The sequence below is a fragment of the Tachyglossus aculeatus genome, chromosome 11 (assembly GCF_015852505.1).
Source record: "Tachyglossus aculeatus isolate mTacAcu1 chromosome 11, mTacAcu1.pri, whole genome shotgun sequence".
NCBI classification, from domain to species: Eukaryota; Metazoa; Chordata; class Mammalia; order Monotremata; family Tachyglossidae; genus Tachyglossus; species Tachyglossus aculeatus.
In genome coordinates, this window is record NC_052076.1 from 47,405,436 (window position 1) to 47,427,970 (window position 22,535).

The window sequence follows — 22,535 nt, forward strand, 5'->3', positions numbered from 1 at the left end:
GGACAGTTGAAAATTCGGGGCAAATCCAGTCCCTCCTGCCTTTTCCTCCCTACAATCTGCTCCTTCCTATTTTCCCTCCTACGGAGACTTTGAACCCCATGAGGGACTGGATTATCTCTTATCTACCTTAGCGCTTAGTACAGTGCTTGGCACACATTAAGTGCATGGCAAATACCACAGTTATTATTATTATTGTTATTACAAGAGGGCCCCTGAAAAATGCCAGGGGGACGAGGCTCAGATCTATAAAATACCCAGTGAGAGTCCTTGCGTATTATGACATTTGCAAATGATTCCTTTATGAGCGTGAACTAAGACAGCTAATGCCACCAACCTGAACTTGTGTGCAGGGAAAGTTGGGTGTGAAACCCAGCCCCAGGGGCTCCTTCCTGCCCTTCTGTACATATTGCTTCCTCCCTTCAAAGTCCTACTGAGAGCTCACCTCCTCCAGGAGGCCTTCCCATACTAAGCCCCCTTTTTCCTCTCCTCCTCCCCACCACCCCGAGCCCTACCTCCTTCCCCTCCCCATAGCACCGGTATATATGCTTGTACAGATGTATTACTCTATTTATTTTACTTGTACATATTTACTATTCTATTTATTTTGTTAATGATGTGCATCTAGCCTTATTTCTATTTATTCTGAGGACTTGACACCTGTCCACCTGTTTTGTTTTGTTGTCTGTCTCCCCCTTCTAGACTGTGAGCCTGTTGTTGGGTAGGGACCGTCTCTATATGTTGCCAACTTGTCCTTCCCAAGCACTTAGTACAGTGCTCTGCACACAGTAAGCACTCAATAAATATGATTGAATAAATGAATGAATGAATATACATTTCCCCTATCTGTATTTTTTTGGAATGCCTGTCTCTCCTCAGATTATAGACTCCTCCAGGGCAGGGATCGAGTTTACCAACTCTGTTGTATTGTACTAAGTGCCATGGTCCACTCCACTGGCCCAAGGCTGTTAGCAGGAAACCCAGAAGACATAGGGCAGAGAAGGGTCTAACCCCAGCCTAACTGTGGCTGATGCAGAGTCCACACTACAGAGAAGCCGAGTGAAGTTGAGGAACAAAGCCAAGCAAGCCGCCCACTTCCTGCACTGGAAGGGTTAAATCAGGTCCCGCTCTTGCCAAATTGATTCAGCTTTCCCCAGTAATCAAGGAAAGTTAATGTCAAACCTCATTAGCTAGGAAGTTTGGGAGAAGACAGTTCCCTTTAATAATTAAAGGGAATCAAGAGACAGAAATGAGCTAGACCTGCAGCAATCAAGGGTCCAAGTGCCTAAGAAAACAACAAAAAAGAGGGGATCTCCAGTCAGTTGCCTTCCGCAGACCTGACCGGCCAGACGGGGCTGAGCTGAGAGGCCGAGGTCCTGGGTGAGTGCCCCTGGGGAGCTTCTGGACAGTCCCTGGAGTCCTAGGAATCTCTGGGAAGCAAGAGAGGCTGGGTGGGGGCTGAGGCAGAATGAAAGCAAAGTGGAAAAAACCAGGTGTGAGATCTGCCTTGATTCCATTTGAAAACTTACAGTTTCTGTCTCAAACTCTGGTTGGGAGTAACTTTACTCCCCCCGACCCCGGTCTTCCTCTCTTTTGACCCTATTTTGTCTTCCCAGCTGGGAAGGACATTTACTTCAGGTTAATGCATACTTAGAGTCGTGCTCCGAACTAAATTGGCCCGGGGATCACAATCGGCTAGTATGAGGAGACCCTTCTAGCTCCCCTGAATGCTGGGGTAATTACCTTATTCATGAAGGGCTGATCCGGAGACAGATTCCCATTCTGAAAATAGGGGATCCTGACTGCGGTGGGGCCTCAGCTCCCATGGAGAGGCAGGGCTCGCCATCCTCAAATACAGGACATCCGTGAGTTCTCAACAGCCCTTTCGGGGTAAATGAGTCAAGGTAACAAAATGAGGGATGATACTGTGTACATGGGAAGCCTGGCCCCCGTGAAGCTCATCTTGAACAGGAAATGGACACTTCCCCTAAAGGTCCAGTTGAGATCAAGAATCATGTCTACCAACTGTATTGTACCCTCCCAAGTGCCTAGTATAGTGCTCTGTACAAAGTAAGTGCTCAATAATAATGATGGTATTTAAGCGCTTACTATGTGCCAAGAACTGTTCTAAGCTCGATGAATACCACAGTCTTAATCCCCATCTTACAGATGCGATAACTGAGGCATAGAGAAGTGAAATTCATTCATTCATTCATTCATTCAATCACATTTATTGAGCACTTACTGTGTGCAGAGCACTGTACTAAGCGCTTGGGAAGTACAAATTGGTAACGGTCCCTACCCAACAGCGAGCTCACAGTCTAGAAGGGGGAGACAGACAACAAAACAAAACATATTAACAAAATAAAATAAATTGAATAGTAATGACTTGCCCAAGGCCATACAGCAGACAAGAGGCAGAGCCTGGATTAGAACCCGTGACCTTCTGATTCCCAAGCCCATGCTCTAACCACTACTCCATGTTAGTGAAGGCATCTTTTGACTCACCCTAGCTTACAAGGGCCCATATGTTTTGCTCTTTTAGATTTGGGGGCAAAACAGCTAGGAAGAAGAAGAGGTGATCTGGGAGTCCATTGCTGAGGTCGGCTAGGGACGTAGCGGAGTCTTCTCAGAGTCTTCTCTGGCTCTGGTGGTTTTGAGATGATCTGGACCGGAAGCAGATTGGACCCAATGGTAAAAGTATCTAATTTGAACAGTCAGTATGTGTATCCAGAGACCTTTTAAGATATTGGCTGCGTAAAAAAACACATAAGTCAATCCATCAGCTAGTAGATAAAGAGTGCAACGTAGGGCATTTTCTAAACAAAAGAACATTCAAGCCACCACGGACAGCAACAGAGAAATGGAAACTTTGAAGACACGCTTCCTCCCCCCCAACATCTCTCACCGGGGCCTATATTAGGACTGTGAAAGCGATTGAACTGCGCTCGTTAATATGTAGCACCAAGCGGTGCGGAAGAGGAGTTCCGAGATTTGGCATCTCCCACTGACACTGGTGACTTTTGATTGAAATGTTATGTCTCCCAGCCAACAAATGTATTATTGCCAATCCCCAGTACTGTTCCCCTCCGCTGCCTCGGAGCTAATTTTACTTTTGTGCTGCACATGTCTGTGGGCGCAGGGGTGGGCGTGCGGGCGCGTGCCAGTGGCTCAGTTAAATGGCACTCGTTGGAGCCGTGTGTAAAGTGGGGAGAGGGGGGAAGGTGTGGTTAGGAGAAGCTTCATCACCTCCTCTGCTTTTCAGACTCCAGGGTCCAGAGGCGATGACTAGGGTAGCACTGTCCCGTGAAATCATTCTCCTGTTGGATCCAGAGGCCCTGGGTTCTAGAAGATTCTCAGTTCCACCCTAGAGACTAAAGGAGAGTTTGGTCCCCATGTCGGCTTCCCAAGTCCTGGGGTCTAAATAAAGCAGCTGTCAAAAGGAAAAGAGCCATTTGGCCAAGATGCCGCCAGCTGAGAGGAGCTCTCCCAAACCCCTCACCCTCCAGAAGCCTTTCTCGACTAATTCTCAACATCTCGAATCACCTCAGTCCAACAGCCACCCTTGCTAGCAGTTCCGTATTTCATTCCCAACCTCAGCACTTGTGAACATCTGTGTACTCAATTATTTATTCGGTTATTTCATCCTGACACATTCATGCTACTCTGGAGTCACATCCCTGAAAAGCTTTACAAAAAGAGATGAGGCAGTCGTCTGTTTTGTCCCAGACTAAGCCTTTTAATTCCCCTATCTGCCCTCCCCTCTGTCAACTGTGCTCTTGGCTGTGTATCCCTTAAGCACTTTGAAACTCACTCCAGTCCCACAGTACTTATGTAAATAGTCGTATACTCTACTATTTCCCCATCCCTAATCTAACAATAATAATAATAATATCATCATGGTTTTGTTAAGTGTTTACTATAAGTCAAGCACTGTACTAAGCACTGGGATAGACTCCTCTGATGCTAACCTCACTGCACCTCGTTCTCGCGCGTCCCGCCGTCGACCCCCAGCCCACGTCCTCCTCCTGGCCCGGAATGCCCTCCCTCCGCACACCTGCCAAGCTTGCTCTCTTCTTCCCTTCAAAGCCCTCCTGAGAGCTCACCTCCTCAAAGAAGCCTTCCCAGACTGAACCCCCCTTTTCCTCTCCTCCTCCCAATCCCCCCAGCCCTACCTCCTTCCCCTCCCCTTGGCATTTGTATATATATTTGTACAGATTTATTACTCTATTTATTTTACTTGTACATACTTACTATTCTATTTTGTTAACGATGTGCATCTAGCTTTAATTCTATTCACTCTGACGACTTTGACACCTGTCCACATGTTTTGCTTTGTTGTCTGTCTCCCCCTTCTAGACTGTGAGTCCGTTGTTGGGCAGGCACCATCTCCAAATGTTGCCAACTTGTACTTCCCAAGCGCTTAGTACAGTGCTCTGCACACAGTAAGCACTCAATAAATATGATTGAATGAATGAATACAAGATGATCAGGTCTCACAAAGTACATCAATCAATCAATCATACTTATTGAGCGCTTATTGTGTGCAGAACACTGTACTAAGTACTTGGGAGAGTACAATTTAATAATATAGCTGACACATGCCCTGCCCACAGTGAGCTTATGGTCTAAAGGGGGAGACAAAAATAATATAAATAAATAAATTACGGATATGTACATAAGTGCTGTGGGGCTGGGAGGGGGGAATGAATAAAGGGAACAAGTCAAGGTAACACAGAAAGGAATGGAGGAAAAGGAGAAGAAGGTTAAGTCTAGGAAAGCCTCTTGGAGGAGGTGTGTCTTCAGTAACGCTTTGAAGTGGGGGAGAGAAATTGTCTTCTAGACTGTGAGCCCACTGTTGGGTAGGGACCGTCTCTATATGTTGCCAACTTGTACTTCCCAAGCGCTTAGTACAGTGCTCTGCACACAGTAAGTGCTCAATAAATACTATTGAATGAGTGAATATGAAGAGGGAGGGCATTCCAGGACAAAGACAGGGTATAATAATAATAATAATGGCATTTATAAAGCACTTACTATGTGCAAAGCACTGTTCTAAGTGCTGGGGAGGTTACAAGGTGATCAGGTTGTCCTACAGGGGGCTCACAGTCTTAATCCCCATTTTACAGATGAGGTAACTGAGGCCCAGAGAAGTTAAGTGACTTGTCCAAACTCACAAAGCTGACAACTGGCAGAGCCGGGATTTGAACCCATGACCTCTGACTCCAAAGCCCGGGCTCTTTTCCACTGAGCCACACTGCTTCAAAGAGAAGTGAAGTGACTTGTCCAAAGTCACACAGCTGACAATTGGCAGAGCTGGGATTTGAACCCATGACCTCTGACTCCAAAGCCTGGGCTCTTTCCACTGAGCCGCGCTGCGGGGCGAGAGGTCGGGGGCGAGATAGATGAGATGGAGGTGTGGTGAGTAAGTTAGCATTAGAGCAGTGAAGTATGTGGGCTGGGTTGCAGGAGGGGAGTAGTGAGGTGAGGTGGGTGGGGGGCGAGGTGATTGAATGTTTTAAAGCAGATTGTAAGGAGTTTCTGAACAAAGGGATTTCTGAACACACGAGGAAGAACAAATACTCAATCCCCATTTTGCAGATGAAGGAACTGAGGCACTGAAACCTTAAGTGACTTGCCCAAGATCACAGAGCAGGTAAAGCTGTGACTTTGTGCGTGCCACCACCTCAGCCACTTTTCTGCAGTGTGACCTTGGGCAAGTCACTTGACTTCTCTGGGCCTCAGTTACCTCATCTGTAAAATGAGCCGCGTTTGGGACGGGGACTGTGTCCAACCTGGCTAACTTATATCAACTTCTGTGCCTAGTACAGTGCCTGGAACATAGTAAGCTCTTAACAAATACCATTAAGGAAAAAAAAAATGATGGAGCTGGAATTAGAACCCCGGGACTCTGATTCCCAGGCCAGTGCTTTTCCATCTAGGCCACAGTGCTTCTTGATTTATCTATCTTATTGTCTGTCTCCCTCTGTAGACTGTAAACTACCTGTGGTGTAATACTAATAATAATAATGATGACATTTATTAAGTGCTTACTATGTGTAAAGCACTGTTCATTCATTCAGTCGTATTTATTGAGCGCTTACTGTGTGCAGAGCACTGTACTAAGCGCTTGGGAAGTACAAGTTGGCCACATATAGAGACAGTCCCTACCCAACAGTGGGCTCACAGTCTAGAAGACCGTAAACTACCTGTGGTGTAATAATAATAATAATAATAATAATGACATTTATTAAGCGCTTACTATGTGCAAAGCACTGTTCTAAAGCGTTGGGGAGGTTACAAGGTGATCAGGTTGTCCCACGGGGGGCTCACAGTCTTCATCCCCATTTTACAGATGAGGTAACCGAGGCGCAGAGAAGTGAATCAATCAATCGTATTTATTGAGCGCTTACGGTGTGCAGAGCACTGTACTAAGCGCTTAGTGAAGTGACTTGACTTGACTTGAAGTGAAGTACTTGCCCAAAGTCACACAGCTGACAAGTGATGGAGCCGGGTTTTGAACCCACGACCTCTGATGTACTTTCTCAAGCACTTAGTACAGTGCTCTGTACACAGGAAACGCTCCTTAAACACCACTGATCAATTGATCGATTGGAGTTTTTAGTCATTCCCCGGTCTGGAGGCAGAGGGTTGGATGAGATGCTCTCTCAAGGTTGCTTCCAGCTTCAAGATTCCGGGATCTCATTTTTACTTCAAGAATCTAGGCTCCTTCGGAGCCCTCGTAAAAAGTTACCATCTCCTCCTCCTCACCAGGTCGCTACCATCAGCAGGAATCTTTGGAATGATGGCAACGCAGCAAGAATACAAATGGGTGTTTCGAGATGGTGAACAAGGCCCTTTTCGGAAATGGAAAAACTAACGGACCGGTTAGCTCCTCACCAGCCCAAACTGGTAGCGTGCCCTCCATTACTCTGCAGGTCCCTCAAAGGCAGGAATCAAGTCTTCAACTTGTCCAGAAACGCTCTGGACATATTACTCACCTCCTCAAAAACCTCCAATGGCTACCGATCAATCTGCGCATCAGGCAGAAACTCCTCACCCTGGGCTTCAAGGCTGTCCATCACCTCGCCCCCTCCTACCTCACCTCCCTTCTCTCCTTCTACTGCCCAGCCCACACCCTCCGCTCCTCCACCACTAATCTCCTCACTGTACCTCGCTCTCGCCTGTCCCGCCATCGACCCCCGGCCCACGTCATCCCCCGGGCCTGGAATGCCCTCCCTCTGCCCATCCGCCAAGCTAGCTCTCTTCCTCCCTTCAAGGCCCTGCTGAGAGCTCACCTCCTCCAGGAGCCCTTCCCAGACTGAGCCCCTTCCTTCCTCTCCCCCTCGTCCCCCTCTCCATCCCCCCGTCTTACCTCCTTCCCTTCCCCACAGCACCTGTATATATGTATATATGGTTGTAGATATTTATTACTCTATTTATTTATTTATTTATTTATTTATTTTACTTGTACATTTCTATCCTACTTATTTTATTTTGTTGGTATGTTTGGTTCTGTTCTCTGTCTCCCCCTTTTAGACTGTGAGCCCACTGTTGGGTAGGGACTGTCTCTATGTGATGCCAATTTGTACTTCCCAAGTGCTTAGTACAGTGCTCTGCACATAGTAAGCGCTCAATAAATACGATTGATTGATTGATTGATTACAAATAACATAGTACAGTACTCTCTCTGCGTGCATTAGGAGCCTGAAAAATACTGTGTTGTTCTGTTACAACATAACTGATATAGTGTACTATCCCAAGTGCTTAGTACAGTGCTCTGCGCACAGTAAGTGCTCAATAAATATGATTGATTGGTGGATTGATTGCTTCCATTTGGGCTTCATTGTATCCTTTAAGCTTCCTCTACCCCTCAAGCTTTCTGTTCATTCTGCAATGGTTGTTTGTCCTTGTTCTTTTAATCAATCGATCAATCGTATTTATTGAGCGCTTACTGTGTGCAGAGCACTGTACTAAGCGCTTGGGAAGTACAAGTTGGCAACATATAGAGACAGTCCCTACCCAATAGTGGGCTCACAGTCTAAACGAGTGGGCTCACAGTCTAAAAGATATTTTAATGATATTTGTTTAGCACTTACTATGTGCCAAGCACTGTACCAAGTGCTGGGGTAGACACAAGCTAATGAGGTTGGACAGAGTCCATGTCCCACCTGGAGCTCAGAGTCTTAATTCCCATTAAATTCCCACTGTAAAATGGGAATTAATACAGTTGAGGTAACTGAGGCAAGATCACACAGTAGATAAGTGGCAGAGCTGGGATTAGAACCCAGGTCTCCTGATTCCCAGGCCCGTGCTCTTTTCACTAGGCCACACCGCTTGCCCATTCATTCCGGAACCGAATTGTTTATGACTCTGTCTTGCCACTTGATTTTCAAATTGGCCCTTAGGAGAAACAGCTGATGATGTCAGATGTGGTATCACCTCCTCCAGGAGGCCTTCCTGGAGGACTGAGTCCCCTCTTTTCCTCTCTTCCTCCTCCCCTCCCCATCACCCCCCCCACCTAACCCCCTTCTCCTCCACCCAGCACTTGTGCATATTTGTACATATTTATCACTGTATTTATTTTATTAAGGATGTGCATATAGTTATAATCTGATGGTATTGACACCTGTCTACTTGTTTTGTTTTGTTGTCTCTCTCCCCCTACTAGACTGTGAGCCCGTTGTTGGGTAGGGACCATCTCTATATGTTGCCGATTTGTACTTCCCAAGCAGCGTGGCTCAGTGGAAAGAGCCCGGGCTTTGGAGTCAGAGGTCAGGGGTTCAAATCCCGGCTCCGCCAATTGCCCGCTGTGTGACTTTGGGCGAGTCACTTCACTTCTCTGGGCCTCAGCTCCCTCATCTGTAAAATGGGGATTAAGACTGTGAGCCCCCCTTTGGGACAACCTGATCACCTTGTGACCTCCCCAGCGCTTAGAACAGTGCTTTACACATAGTAAGTGCTTAATAAATACCATCATTATTATTATTGCAGTGCTCTGCACACAGTAAGTACTCAATAAATACGATTGAATAAATGAATGAATTCTAGACTGTAAGCCCGGTGTGGGCAGGGATTGTCTTTATTACTGAATTGTACTTTCCAAGCGCTTAGTACACAATAAGCGCTCAATAAATGCGATTGAATGAATGAATGATTATCAATCAATCCATCAGTGTCCTGGGCTTCCTTCTGGCTCATGGGCACAATATTTAGATTTTCTTCAGGCGTAATTTATGTCTGTAGAGGAGCTGACCCTACAAAAATGTTGATGAATCAATCAATCAATAAATCATATTTATTGAGCGCTGACTATGTGCAGAGCACCGTACTAAGCGCTTGGAAGAGTACAGTACAACAGGCTTGGTAGACACATTCCCTACCCACAGCACTGTATTAAGAACTTGGGGAAGCACAACAGAAGTAAAATGCATGTTTCCTGCTCTCAAGGACCTTACAATCTAACGGGGAGAGAGATAACCAAGATCATGTAAAAGTAACGGGAGCAAGAGGAAGAGCAGGGACAAAATGGATGGTGGATGAAATGCCTATGTATTGATTAGGCAAGCCACTGAACTTCTCTGTGCCTCGGTTACCTCATCTGTAAAATGAAGATTAAGACTGTGAGCCCCACGTGGGAAAATCTGATTACCTTGTATCCACCCCAGTGCTTAGAACAGTGCTTGGCACATTTGCTTAACAAATACCATTATTATTATTATTATTATTACCTGATTAAGTATACACTTGCATATGCCTACAGTGTTGAGGTTGGCTTGCCGGAGGTGGTAGGATTTTGGGAGGATTTAGAAGATGGGGAGGGCTGTGGTATGGGAGACTTGGAGGGGAAGTAACAGCATGTCTAACGGGAATTTAGCTCTGCACTTGGGTATGGTTTCCATCTGCCTACAGATTCTTCTGTTGTTAAACCAAGCAATGTCGCTTTCTGCCAAGGAGACAGAAACTGGACAGAATTTTCCAAAGGCATTCCCAGCCTTGCAGATCAACTCCAAAGAATGTTTGGATTTTTCCTCTACCCCCAGTCCATGAAAGGACACCAAGATCTTCTAGACTGTGAGCCCACCGTTGGGTAGGGACCGTCTCTATATGTTGCCAACTTGTACTTCCCAAGCGCTTAGTACAGTGCTCTGCACACAATAAGCACTCAATAAATACGATTGAATGAATGAATGAATGAAGATTTGCTCCACAGTCACTAGGCCTTTTTTTGTTTTAATGGTATTTGTTCAGCGCTTACTATGTGCCAGGCACTGTAGTAAGTGCTGGGGTAGATACAAGCTAATCAGGTTGGACAGAGTCTATTTCCCAAATGGAGCTCACGGTTTTAATCCCCGTTTTACAGATGAGATGACTGAGGCATAGAGAAGTTAAATGATTTGCCCAAGGTCATACAGCATACAAATGGTATTAGTACAGTGCTCAGGCACTTAGTATAGTGCTTTGCACATGGTGAGCACTTAGTAAGTATTTATTACTCTATTTTATTTGTACATATTTATTCTATTTATTTTATTTTGTTAATATGTTTTGTTTTGTTCTCTGTCTCCCCCTTCTAGACGGTGAGCCCACTGTTGGGTAGGGACCGTCTCTATATGTTGCCAACTTGGACTTCCCAAGCACTCAGTACAGTGCTCTGCACACAGTAAGCGCTCAATAAATACGATTGAATGAATGAATGAATACGATTGAATGAATGAATGAAATGGCAGAGTTGGGTTTAGAACCTAGTGGCTCTTTCCACTAGGCCACACTACTTCTCTAATTCTAAATCCTAATTCCCTCACCCCGGGTTCTCTGGCCCTATCTCCATGAGTTCTCTGACACTGGAAACCGTATCTGTGGAGAGGGTTCGACAACACTAGTTCTCTACCCCTTCAATTTGGTGTGCAATTGGATTTCACATTGTCACCCCACTGTCTGACAGTCTCTAAAAGGACATGCTGGCCATCTTGATTCAATTTCCATCTTCTTGTCCAACAATGCGATGCAGTTTGTACTGCCTAGATAAACACATTTCGGGACAACCTTCAGTTTCACAATGTTGATGAAGATCTTTGGTCACATCCTGGGCTTCCCTCCTGCACATGGGAACATTCTTTTGATTTTCTTCAGGCTTAGCATAAGTCTGTAGTGGAGGTGAACCTGCAAAAATATTGGTGAATCAATCAATCGATCAATTGTATTTACTGAATACCTACTGTGTGCAGAGCACTGTACTAAGTGCTTGGGAGAGTATAATGCAACAGAATTGGTAGACACTTCCCTGCCCACAATGAGTTTATAGTTTAGAGGAGGGGGAAGGGGGAAATCAAATGACAGGAGCAGTAGGAGGAGTCAAAACTAGAGCCAAAGATCCTCCATGGGCCCACCTAGTCCAAATCTCCTTTCATGTTCCTCTGTGCTCACTCTTTGAAGGTCTCTAATCATTAGAAGGAGGGAGTTTCCAGTCCAACCTGGGGCTGTGGCCAGAATTTTCACCCCCAGCAATCCCAAAACAAATTATATCAGACACAGCTCTACTTCCAGAGCAGCCAGTGACTTACACCTTCTCTCGTCCTTTCCTTCTTGATACCATTAAAGAGTGAATGAAAGAAATGGGACGGGAGAAAATGATGCTACACTACAGTGTGTGGTGGTTAGAAAGCAGTGACTGGCCCAGAAGTTTGAGACCAACTGACCCCTTGGTTAGCCTTTCCACATTTATGATTCAGATTCCTCCAGGGAGCTGGTATCCACAGTAAATCAAGGTAGCTCCAAAATCAGTTACAAATATTTAAGTCCCTTCCTCTTCCTTTTCCCACAGGGTGCTTTCTACTTATGAAATATTTTGATCCAAGATGAAGGTTGTAAACTCCACCCCTTGGCCCCTCCTTGAGAGTCTGGCCATGTCTCTTCATTCCCAGCAATCTCTATGGTTTCCAACCTGTTAGTACTCCTCTGAAGCTTTTGAAAGTGCTTTAAGGATATTGTCTGCTGTCTTAACTCACCCCACACACCAGTCAGTCAACAATCATTGACATTTACTGAGTGCTTACTGCATGTAGAGCACTGGACCAAACGCTTCAAATACAACACAACAGAATTGGTGGTCACGTTCCCTGCCCAAAACGAGCTCACAGTCAAGAGGGAGAAACAGTTCCAGCGAGAGAAATAGAGGAACAGAGATACGGTGGACCACTGGGTGAACGAAATCGACGTCTTGGCTTCTTGGCCGGGGCACCCTCCGATAGTCCGACTGCCTTCCCACGCCAAGTGTGGCACGATTTGGCGCAAGAAACGGGAAAGCATCGCCACCCGAGCGGCACAGATGGCGCCGAGCGAGGCGGAGCACATGGAAACCGGGGGAGGAGACGAGGGGGAGGAAGGGAAAGGAAGAAGGGGAAGGGAGCTGGAGAAGGAGGAAAAAAAAGGCAGGCTTTAACGCGTCTGCAATATTTGGAAACAAATCAAATTTCCAGCTGCGAGGAAAGGCGTCCGTAGCCACAGGTAGTTGATAAAGTAGCACTGCCTGGCATCCCAACTGGCGCTGGGAGAGGAGGAGGGGAAAAAGCCACCCTCACGCAGCTGCTTTCCAAAGCTGGCAGATGCGCCCCGACGTGCCATGTGTGTGGAAGCAGAGCCGGAGTCTCGAAAGCAGGGGCCCGTGCCAAGTCCATGCTCATCTGCTGTGAGACACATGTTTTGGCACTCAAGCAATTTCTCCCTATTAGGTTTTCCTCTCCTGGCTCAGCAGAGAAAGGTGTTCCCCAAGCAGGAGGATGGGGAGGCCGCTAAGCTCGCTCACCGGGGGGAATCTCCCCAACCGGGATACCTCACGCCATCGACACCAGGTCTTCCTGCCACTGCTCCTGTTTCCTCTCTGTCCGGTGCACTCGTGTATTTACGCCTTCCCAGAGGGAAGTCTGCTTGTCCCACCTCTCCCACATCCCTCCCAGGCTCCTGGCACCGGGATCCTGAACCCGGGCCTCTTCCCATTTCTATGGCAGGCCCACGTGCCCAAGGTGGCAACCCTGCCACCCTACCACTCATCTGGGTCCTACCTTCCTCAGGCTCCATCAGATGGTGGCCTTGGCCTCCTCCGTTTCTTCCTTTCTTAAGGGACCTTGCCCACGGGTGGCTTTACTAGCTCCTCTCCTTACTGCTCCAAGATGTCTGCTTTAACCTTTGCCTGTTTGGCTTCTTTAGCCCTTCCAGAATCCACCCATTTCTGCTAAGGATGGAGCATGAGCATTGAAAGAGACAGGAGGGATAGTTTGGAGCAGATATCAGCAACTATACTAGTTTAATAAGTGACAGGACATCCAAATTCCTTCAAATTCCAGACCAGACCTCATGTGGTTGATCTTAGGTATAGGAGTCTCAAAGTCCTAGCCTGCCTTCATCACTGTCATCATCATAATGAATGGTATTTAGAGTGCTTACTATGTGCAGAACACTGTACTAAGCGCTCAGCTTGAAACATTCATCTAGAGGCTCTTCTCGTTCTCAGATAACGCATCCCAGTTGGCCTCATTTCGGGAGCATTCTTTGGGAAGTTCTTCCTCTATTTCTGTATCTCTTCACGGCACGTAACATGTCGAGATCTTTCTTGTTGTGCCTGCGCAGCACAAAGCGAAGTGGAAGTGAGTCAGTTACCAGGTTAACTAGATTAAAGCAGTTAACCAAACCAAGTAACTCAGCGAAAAAAAAAATCCACTTAGAACCCTGAACTATCCAGTTTGGCAATCTGCATGGAGCGAATGAACTGATCAACTGGTGCACCATCTGGGTGTTTGAAGTGTGGGTGTGTATATATATACCCACAAATATATATGCATGTAACTATATATACATGAAGGGCAGCACTCTCTCCCTCTCCTCACTACCCCCACCCTCTTGATAATGTCCCTGGACATATGTGTAATCTTGGAACGTGTTTGTCTGTTGAAGGAAAGGAATAGGAATGACTGAGCTCTCAATAGAGTTGCCAGCCATGTAAGCAGTTGGTAAGTGGAAGGATTTTGCCGTTGAGAGAGATCTTGTGAAAGCAAATAATTGCTTTTGTGGCTATAGCCACTCGAAGGCCACAAGTTGCCTGAATTATTAGGTGGTGGGTGGTACTATTCTCAAAGTAGCTATTCCTGCACACAAGCATATGCAAAAAAGAAAAAGCAGGAGAAAGAGTGAGAGAGAGAGAACACTCCTTCATACTTCAGGACTTGGAGATTCTATATCCTATGTGTATTTGACACTTCATTCCACACTTGAGAAGGCATCAGTCCTTTGTGCGCGAAACCATTTCCCGCTTACAGTACTTGACGTTTTCAAATCTTGGTCTCTTCTTTCTCAAATCTTTGCTCATGGAAAGCAATACCTTTCTTGACTGTTAAATGCCAAGCTGGTTCATTTGCTATGTTAAATAACAATCACAATAATCATATTTATTAAGCACCTCTTCTGTTCCAAGCAGTGCGTTAAACACTGGGGTTGATGAGTGCCCAGAACTTAGAACAGTGCTTAGCACATAGTAAGCACTTAACATATGCCATCATCATCAAAAGAATCACATTGGAAAGAGCCCTGTCCCATTAGCTTTGTCATAAACCTTACCTGCCAAGAAATGTGTACAGGATTCTCCTCGGCATATTTATAGAATGACGTTGGCAGAGCGTTAGATTTTGAATTTTATTAATATTTGGCCCCTAGGGCTTTCCAAATGTTGCATCCACTCCAGTGCTTAGTACAGTGCCTGGTACATAGTAAGCACTGAGCAAATACCATAACTATTACTCTATTTATTTATTTATTTTATTTGAACATATTTATTTATTTTATTTTATTAATGTTTTGTTTTGTTCTCTGTCTCCCCAGTCTAGACTGTGAGACCACTGTTGGGTAGGGACCGTCTCTCTATGTTGCCAACTTTTACTTCTCAAGCGCTTCGTACAGTGCTCTGCACACAGTAAGCGCTCAATAAATATGATTGAATGAATTAGGGACTGCCAGTCTAATAGCTGCTATGTCTCAACAGACCTCTTCTACTGTCACTGTGTTTCACTTTTTGTGTTCCATTCTGGGGAACTGATGGCAGCTCTTTGGCTATCTTGCCATCATTCATTCTCCTCACATGGCCTGCTCAGTGAAACCGCACCTCTCAGGGTTTCCCCTGGGTCCAGCCGCTGGTCAATTCTGCCAGAAACTGGAAGGGAGTCTGGTTGGAAAGCAAAAACTCCTCACTCTCGGCTTCAAGGCTGTCCATCCCCTCGCCCCCTGTTACCTCACCTCCCTTCTCTCCTTCTCCAGCCCAGCCCGCACCCTCCACTCTTCTGTCGCTAACCTCCTCACTGTATCTCGTTCTCGCCCGTTCCGCCGTCGACCCCCGGCCCACGTCCTCCCCCTGGCCCGGAATGCCCTCCCTCCACACATTCGCCAAGCTAGCTCTCTTCCTCCCTTCAAAGTCCTACTGAGAGCTCACCTCCTCCAGGAAGCCTTCCCACACTGAGCCCCCTTTTTCTTCGCCTCCTCCCCACCACCCCGCCCTACCTCCTTCCCCTCCCCACAGCACTTGTATATATTTGTACAGATTTATTACTCTATTTTACTTGTACATATTTACTATTCTATTTATTTTGTTAATGATGTGCATATAGCTATAACTCTATTTGTTCTATTTTGACACCTGTCTATATGTTTCGTTTTGTTGTCTGTCTCCCCCTTCTAGACTGTGAGCCCGTTGTTGGGTAGGGACCGTCTCTATATGTCGCCGACTTGTAATTCCCAAGTGCTTAGTACAGTGCTCTGCACACAGTAAGTGCTCAATAAATATGATTGAATGAATGAATGAATGAATGAATGAATGAGGAAAGGAGAAGGCGGTTCTGGACTCGAGCCCTTCCCATGCCTTACATCCCCTAATATGAAGGAGAGAGACAGAGGATGGAGTTCACCACCATCCGGTGAGAAGCAGCGTAGCTCAGTGGAAAGAGCCCAGGCTTTGGAGTCAGAGGTCATGGGTTCAAATCCTGGCTCCGCCAACTGTCAGCTGTGTGACTTTGGACAAGTCACTTAACTTCTCTGTGCCTCAGTGACCTCATCTGTAAAATGGGGATTAAAACTGTGAGCCCCCCGTGGGACAATCTGATCACCTTGAAATCTCCCCAGCACTTAGAACAGTGCCTTGCATACAGTAAACGCTTAACAAATACCATCATCATCATCATCATCCAGACAGCTGTGGGGGCACCCCCACATATCATGGGTTCTAATCCCGGCTCTGCCAACTGTCAACTGTGTAACTTTGGGCAAGTCATTTAACTTGCTTAGCTTGCCCAGTGCTTAGACCAGTGATTTGCACATAGTAAGCACTTAACAAATGCCATTATTATTATTATTATTATTATTATTATTATTATTATCTTCTCTGTGCCTCAGTTACCTCATCTGTAAAATGGGGATTAAGACTGTGAGCCCCATGTGGGACAACCTGATCACCTTGTATCCTTCCCAGTGTTTAGAACAGTACTTTGCACATAGTAAGTGCTTAACAAATGCCATCATTTATTTTTATTTATGTCAGAAAGCTTGAGAGGTGGAGTGGCAGGACACTCAATCAACCAATCAATCGCATTTATTGAGCGCTTACTGTGTGCAGAGCACTGTACTAAGCGCTTGGGAAGTACAAGTTGGCAACATATAGAGACGGTCCCTACCCAACAGTGGGCTCACAGTCTAGAAACACTCCATCTTTCCCACAAGCCCGCAAGGGCAGGCAGGCAATGCTGGAAATTCAAATAGACGTTCAGCTGAGAGGTAATGTGTTCACAGCTTGCACAAGTTCCCTTTGTGAGCAAACTGCTGCCAGCCAGCTCTGTGTTCTGCTTTAATCAAGTGAAAGGTGTGACCTAGAGCCCCAAGCAGTTTGGGATCATTAAGCTGGAGGTGTGAAATGCAACAAAAAGGAAAGAATGAGGAAATTCCAATCTGGTTTTTTTCTGCCAGGATCCTCTGCTCAATGGCCCTTGTTGATGAGGTTTGTTTAAGGACTGGAAGGGCCAGTGACTCACTGCTGGAGCTTGAGTTTGGGGCAGCCTGTAAATACTTAATGAGCTCGGTTCTCCTCATCATTTGGATCCCTCTGGTCAGGTTTTCAGAGTGGCACAGCAAACACTAAGCCACCAAGGGGCACTTAGCAGTGACCTCAAAGTACTTCATGGACCAGTGCCCATTCATTCATTCATTCAATCGTATTTATTATTAATAATAATAATAATGGCACTTATTAAGTGCTTACTATGTGCAAAGCACTGTTCTAAGCGCTGGGGAGGTTGCAAGGTGATCAGGTTGTCCCACGGGAGGCTCACATTCATTCAATTCATTCATTCAATCGTATTTATTGAGCCCTTACTGTGTGCAGAACACTGTACTAAGCGCTTGGGAAGTACAAGTCGGCAGCATATCATCATCATCATCAATCGTATTTATCGAACGCTTACTGTGTGCAGAGCACTGTACTAAGCTCTTGGGAAGTCCAAGTCGGCAGCATATAGAGACAGTCCCTACCCAACAACGGGCTCACAGTCTAGAAGGGGGAGACAGACAACAAAACAAAACATATGGATGGGTATCAAGTCGTCAGAACAAATAGAATTAAAGCTAAATGCACATCATTCACAAAATTAATGGAATAGTAAATATGTACAAATCATAATAATAATAATGATAATATTTGTTAAGCGCTTACTATGTGCAAAGTACTGTTCTAAGCGCTGGGGGGATACAAGGTGATCAGGTTGTACCATGTGGGGCTCACAGTCTTAGTCCCCATTTTGCAGATGAGGTAACTGAGGCACAGAGAAGTGAAGTGACTTGCTCAGATTCACACAGCCGACAAGCGGCAGCCTCTGACTCCCAAGCCCGGGCTCTTTCCACTGTGCCACGCTGTTTCACTGTCTCCCTATCCTCCCGGCTCCTGCCAGCGCCACCATCTAAAGCCTCTCTTCTCTGCCCCTTCCCAGGCATATTCGCTGCTTTGGCACACGTGTAATTGCTCCACTGGATTACTGGGATTTGAAATCTCCAGTGACTACCAATCAACCTATGCATCAGGCAAAAACTCCTCACTCTCGGCTTCAAGGCTGTCCATCACCTCGCCTCCTCCTACCTCACCTCCCTTCTCTCCTTCTCCAGCCCAGCCCGCACCCTCCGCTCCTCTGCTGCTAACCCCCTCACCGGGCCTCGTTCTCATCTGTCTGGCCGTCGACCCCCGGCCCACGTCCTCCCCCTGGCCCGGAATGGCCTCCCTCCGCACATCCGCCAAGCTAGCTCTCTTCCTCCCTTCAAAGCCCCACTGAGAGCTCACCTCCTCCAGGAGGCCTTCCCACACTCAGCCCTCTCCTTCCTCTCCCCCTCCCCACCCTCCCCGCCTTACCTCCTTCCCCTCCCCACAGGACCTGTATATATCTATATATGTTATTTATTACTCTATTTTATTTGTACATATTTATTCTACATATTTTATTTTGTTAATATGTTTTGTTTTGTCATCCGTCTCCCCATTCTAGACTGTGAGCCCGCTGTTGGGTAGGGACCGTCTCTAGATGTTGCCAACTTGTACTTCCCAAGCGCTTAGTACAGTGCTCTGCACACAGTAAGCGCTCAATAAATACCATTGAATGAATGAATGAGTTTGAAGTTCCAGGATGCCACTGGAACAACCTCAAAGGTACCAAAGCAACAGTGTCCAGCTCCCAGTTCAAACTGGCTCAAAAAGAGAAAAGGCTCAGCGGGTCCAGAGGCCTGAACCGTGACTAGAGCACATGGCTGGGAGTCAGAAGGACCTGAGTTCTTCTGCATGACCTCGGGCAAGTCACTTCACTTCTCCGAGCCTCAGTTTCCTCATCTGTCAAATGGGGATTAAAACTGTGAGCCCCATGTGGGACAGGAACTGTGTCCAACCGAATTTGCTTGTACCCACCCCAGCACTTAGCATATTACCTGACACATAGTAAACATTTAACAAATACCACAATTAATCAATCAGTTAATTAACCCAGACCATTTCTAACCATTTCTAGACTGTGAGCCCGCTGTTGGGTAGGGACCGTCTCTAGATATTGCCAACTTGGACTTCCCAAGCACTTAGTACAGTGCTCTGCACACAGTAAGCGCTCAATAAATACGATTGAATGAGTGAATGAATGACCAATTCAGGCCTGGGAGTTGACAAGAATCCATGCGGGATATAACTACTTACCTAACTACATAAGCATAATGCAGGGAAGAAGCATAATCTAGTGGAAAGAGCACAGGCCTGGGAGCCAGAGGACCTGAGTTTGAATCCCGTCTCCTCCTCTAGTCTGCTGAGTAACCTTGGGGAAGTCACTTCACTTCTCTGTGCCTCCGTTCCCTCATCTGCAAAATCGGAATTCAATATCTGTTCTCCTTCATACTTAATAATGATAGTAATGATGGCATTTATTAAGTGCTTACTATGTGCAAAGCACTGTTCTAAGCGCCGGGGGGATTACAAGGTGATCAGGCTGTCCCACGGGGGGCTCACAGTCTTCAGCCCCATTTTACAGATGAGGGAACTGAAGAACAGAAAAGTTAAGTGACTTGTCCAAAGTCACACAGCTGACCCTGTGGGACAACCTCATCACCTTGTAACCTCCCCAGCGCTTAGAACAGTGCTTTGCACATAGTAAGAACTTAATGAATGCTATCATTATTATTAACTGGTGGAGCCTGGATTTGAACCCCTGACTTCTGACTCCAAAGCCCGTGCTTTTTCCACTGAGCCACGCTGCTTCCTCTTTGCTTACACTATGCTTACACTATGGGCCCCATATGGGACCTGATTATCTTGTATCTACCCCAGTGCTTAGTACAGTACTTGATGCATACTAAGCTCTTAACAAATACCACAATTATATTGTTAGTGGATCAGGAAGACAAAACAATAATTTCAATAATTGTCTATTTGTCAGGCATTCATTCAATCGTATTTATTGAGCACTTACTGTGTGCAGAGCTCTGTACTAAGCGCCTGGGAAGTACAAGTTGGGGCACTTACTATGTGCCAAGCACTTTACTAAACGTTGGGTTGGGTGAAATGAGAACAGATCGGACACAGTCCCTCTCTGACATGGGGCTCACAGTCTAAGAGGGAGGGAGAACAGGTAATTAATCCTCATTTCACAGATGAGGAAAATGAGACCTAGAGAAGTTAGGTGACCGGGCCAAGACCACCCAGCAGGCAAGTGGCAAAGTCAGGATCAATCAATCAATCAATCGTATTTATTGAGTGCTTACTGTGTGCAAAGCACTGTACTAAGTGCTTGGGAAGTACAAGTTGGAAACATACAGAGACAGTCCCTACCCAACAGTGGGCTCACAGTCTAGAAGAAGCTAGAGGTCTCCTGGCTCCCAGTCCTGGGCTCTTTTTGCTAGGCCACACTGCTTCCCTGAAGATCAATACATCAATCGTATTTATTTGTTGCCTACTGTGTGCACAGCACTGTACTAAGCACATTTTTAGGCATTTATTAAGTGCTTACTATGTGCAAAACACTGTTCTAATAATAATAATAATAATAATAATAATGGCATTTGTTAAGCGCTTACTATGTGCAAAGCACTGTTCTAAGCGCTGGAGCACTGTTCTAAGCTCTGGGCACTAGGGAGGTTACAAGGTGATCAGGTTGTCCCACGGGGGTGCACATATTCATTCTGTTTATTTTATTTCGTTAATATGTTTTGTTTTGTTCTCTGTCTCCCCCTTCTAGACTGTGAGCCCACTATTGGGTAGGGACCATCTCTATGTGTTGCCAACTTGTACTTCCCAAGCACTTAGTACAGTGCTCTGCACACAGTAAGCGCTCAATAAATACGATTGAATGAATGAATGAATGAATCCCCATTTTACAGATGAGGGAACTGAGGCTCAGAGAAGTTAGGTGACTTGCCCAAAGTCACACAGCTGACAAGTGGCAGAGCCGGGATTTGCATCCATGACCTCTGACTCCAAAGCCCGGGCTCTTTCCACTGAGCCATGCTGCTTCTTGGGAAAGTACAACACAATAAAGAGTGACATTCCCTGTCCACAGCAAGTTTACAGTCTAGATCTTTATATCTCATGAGGCCTCTATTCCTTCCCTTCTGCCCAAAAGGTTTAAATTGAAAGGGTAAAGTCCAGTTTCTCCCTTAGTCATTACCTGAGCTCCTGCCACCACCCCCTCGAATCCCTGAATTATTGTTTCCCCTTCCTTTCACAGTGGCTCTGTGACAATACTAAGCCCCACACTCCTGATTGCCTCATTTTTCCAGTGGCAAATGATGGCCAAGAAACTTCCCACTTTGGGCCCCATGGGGACTGAGATAGCGGGAAGGAAATTACAGGGTTCCTGCCACACCCCTGGGAACTCTTGGGTGGAAAGTCTATGTTCTTGCCTTTGAGCATCTTAGAATCTGAAGGGGAAGCGCAGTTATTCCAAAAAGTAAACCAACATCCCCGAGCCTATAGAGATATTGAAATGACATATGCAAGAACAAAATAAGTACAAAAATTGGGGTATAAAAGCAGTTAATTCATAGTTACTATATATATATATAGTATATATATACTATAGTATAGTACAGTATAGCCTTGTACTAAGCCATCAGCATTCAGCTGTTAGTGTTCACAACCCAAGCATTTCTAATAACAATAATTGCGGTATTCATTAAACGTTTTCCTGCCTCTACCCACTTCAGTCTGTATTTCACTCTGCTGCCCGGATTATCTTTCTACAGAAACACTCTGGGCCATTTCACTCCCCTCCTCAAAAATCAGTGGTTGCCTATCATCATCAATCGTATTTATTGAGCGCTTACTATGTGCAGAGCACTGTACTAAGCGCTTGGGAAGTACAAATTGGCAACATATACAGTCCCTACCCAACAGTGGGCTCACAGTCTAAAAGAGTGGGCTCACAGTCTATCAACCTCCATATGAAGCAAAAACTCCTCACTATTGCCTTCAAAGCTCTCTGTCCCCTCGCCCCCTCCTATGTCACCTCCCTCCTCTCCTTCTACAGCCAAGCTCGCACCCTCCGCTCCTCTGCCGCTCACCTCCTCACTGTGCCTCGTTCTTGCCCGTCCCGCCGTCGACCCTCGGCCCACGTCTAGAGTATAGTATAGTATATAATGTGTGCATATATATATATTATATATATATATATAATCTCTGGACACACACACACACAGACACATATATACTATATATATATATGCCCAGAAATAAGTTTGATCAAAAGTAGTCGTTGTTGTAATATCATTTATTGAACATCCATGGATACTAAGTTTATACTATACTTTGGAAGTATAAAACAAGCAAGTGACACATTTCACAAACTCAAAACCAGTTATCTCTGGACAGCGTGTGGCGTCTGGCAACTGGGCGAAACACGTTAAGTGTACATGTATAGGCATGTGAGTGCCTATGTAATATGGGGATTACCTAATGAAAGATAATCATCAGGAGATGTGAGACTCATTCCTAA

General features: G+C 45.9%; 1 protein-coding gene across 2 annotated transcripts in view; it reads left to right on the forward strand.

Moving 5' to 3' along the window:
• Nucleotides 1–1,314: 1,314 nt before the first annotated feature.
• The window catches only part of ACSF3 (acyl-CoA synthetase family member 3), a 243,014-nt gene continuing 221,793 nt past the window's right edge, over nt 1,315–22,535 (forward strand). Inside the window, exons 1-2 of one of the 2 annotated variants that reach the window (XM_038754788.1) lie at nt 1,336–1,377; nt 6,772–6,909. The gene's annotated coding sequence lies outside the window, so the exon portion shown is untranslated. Of the gene's footprint in view, nt 1,378–6,771; nt 6,910–22,535 lie in introns of both variants that reach the window. The other variant, XM_038754789.1, reaches the window with a different exon arrangement.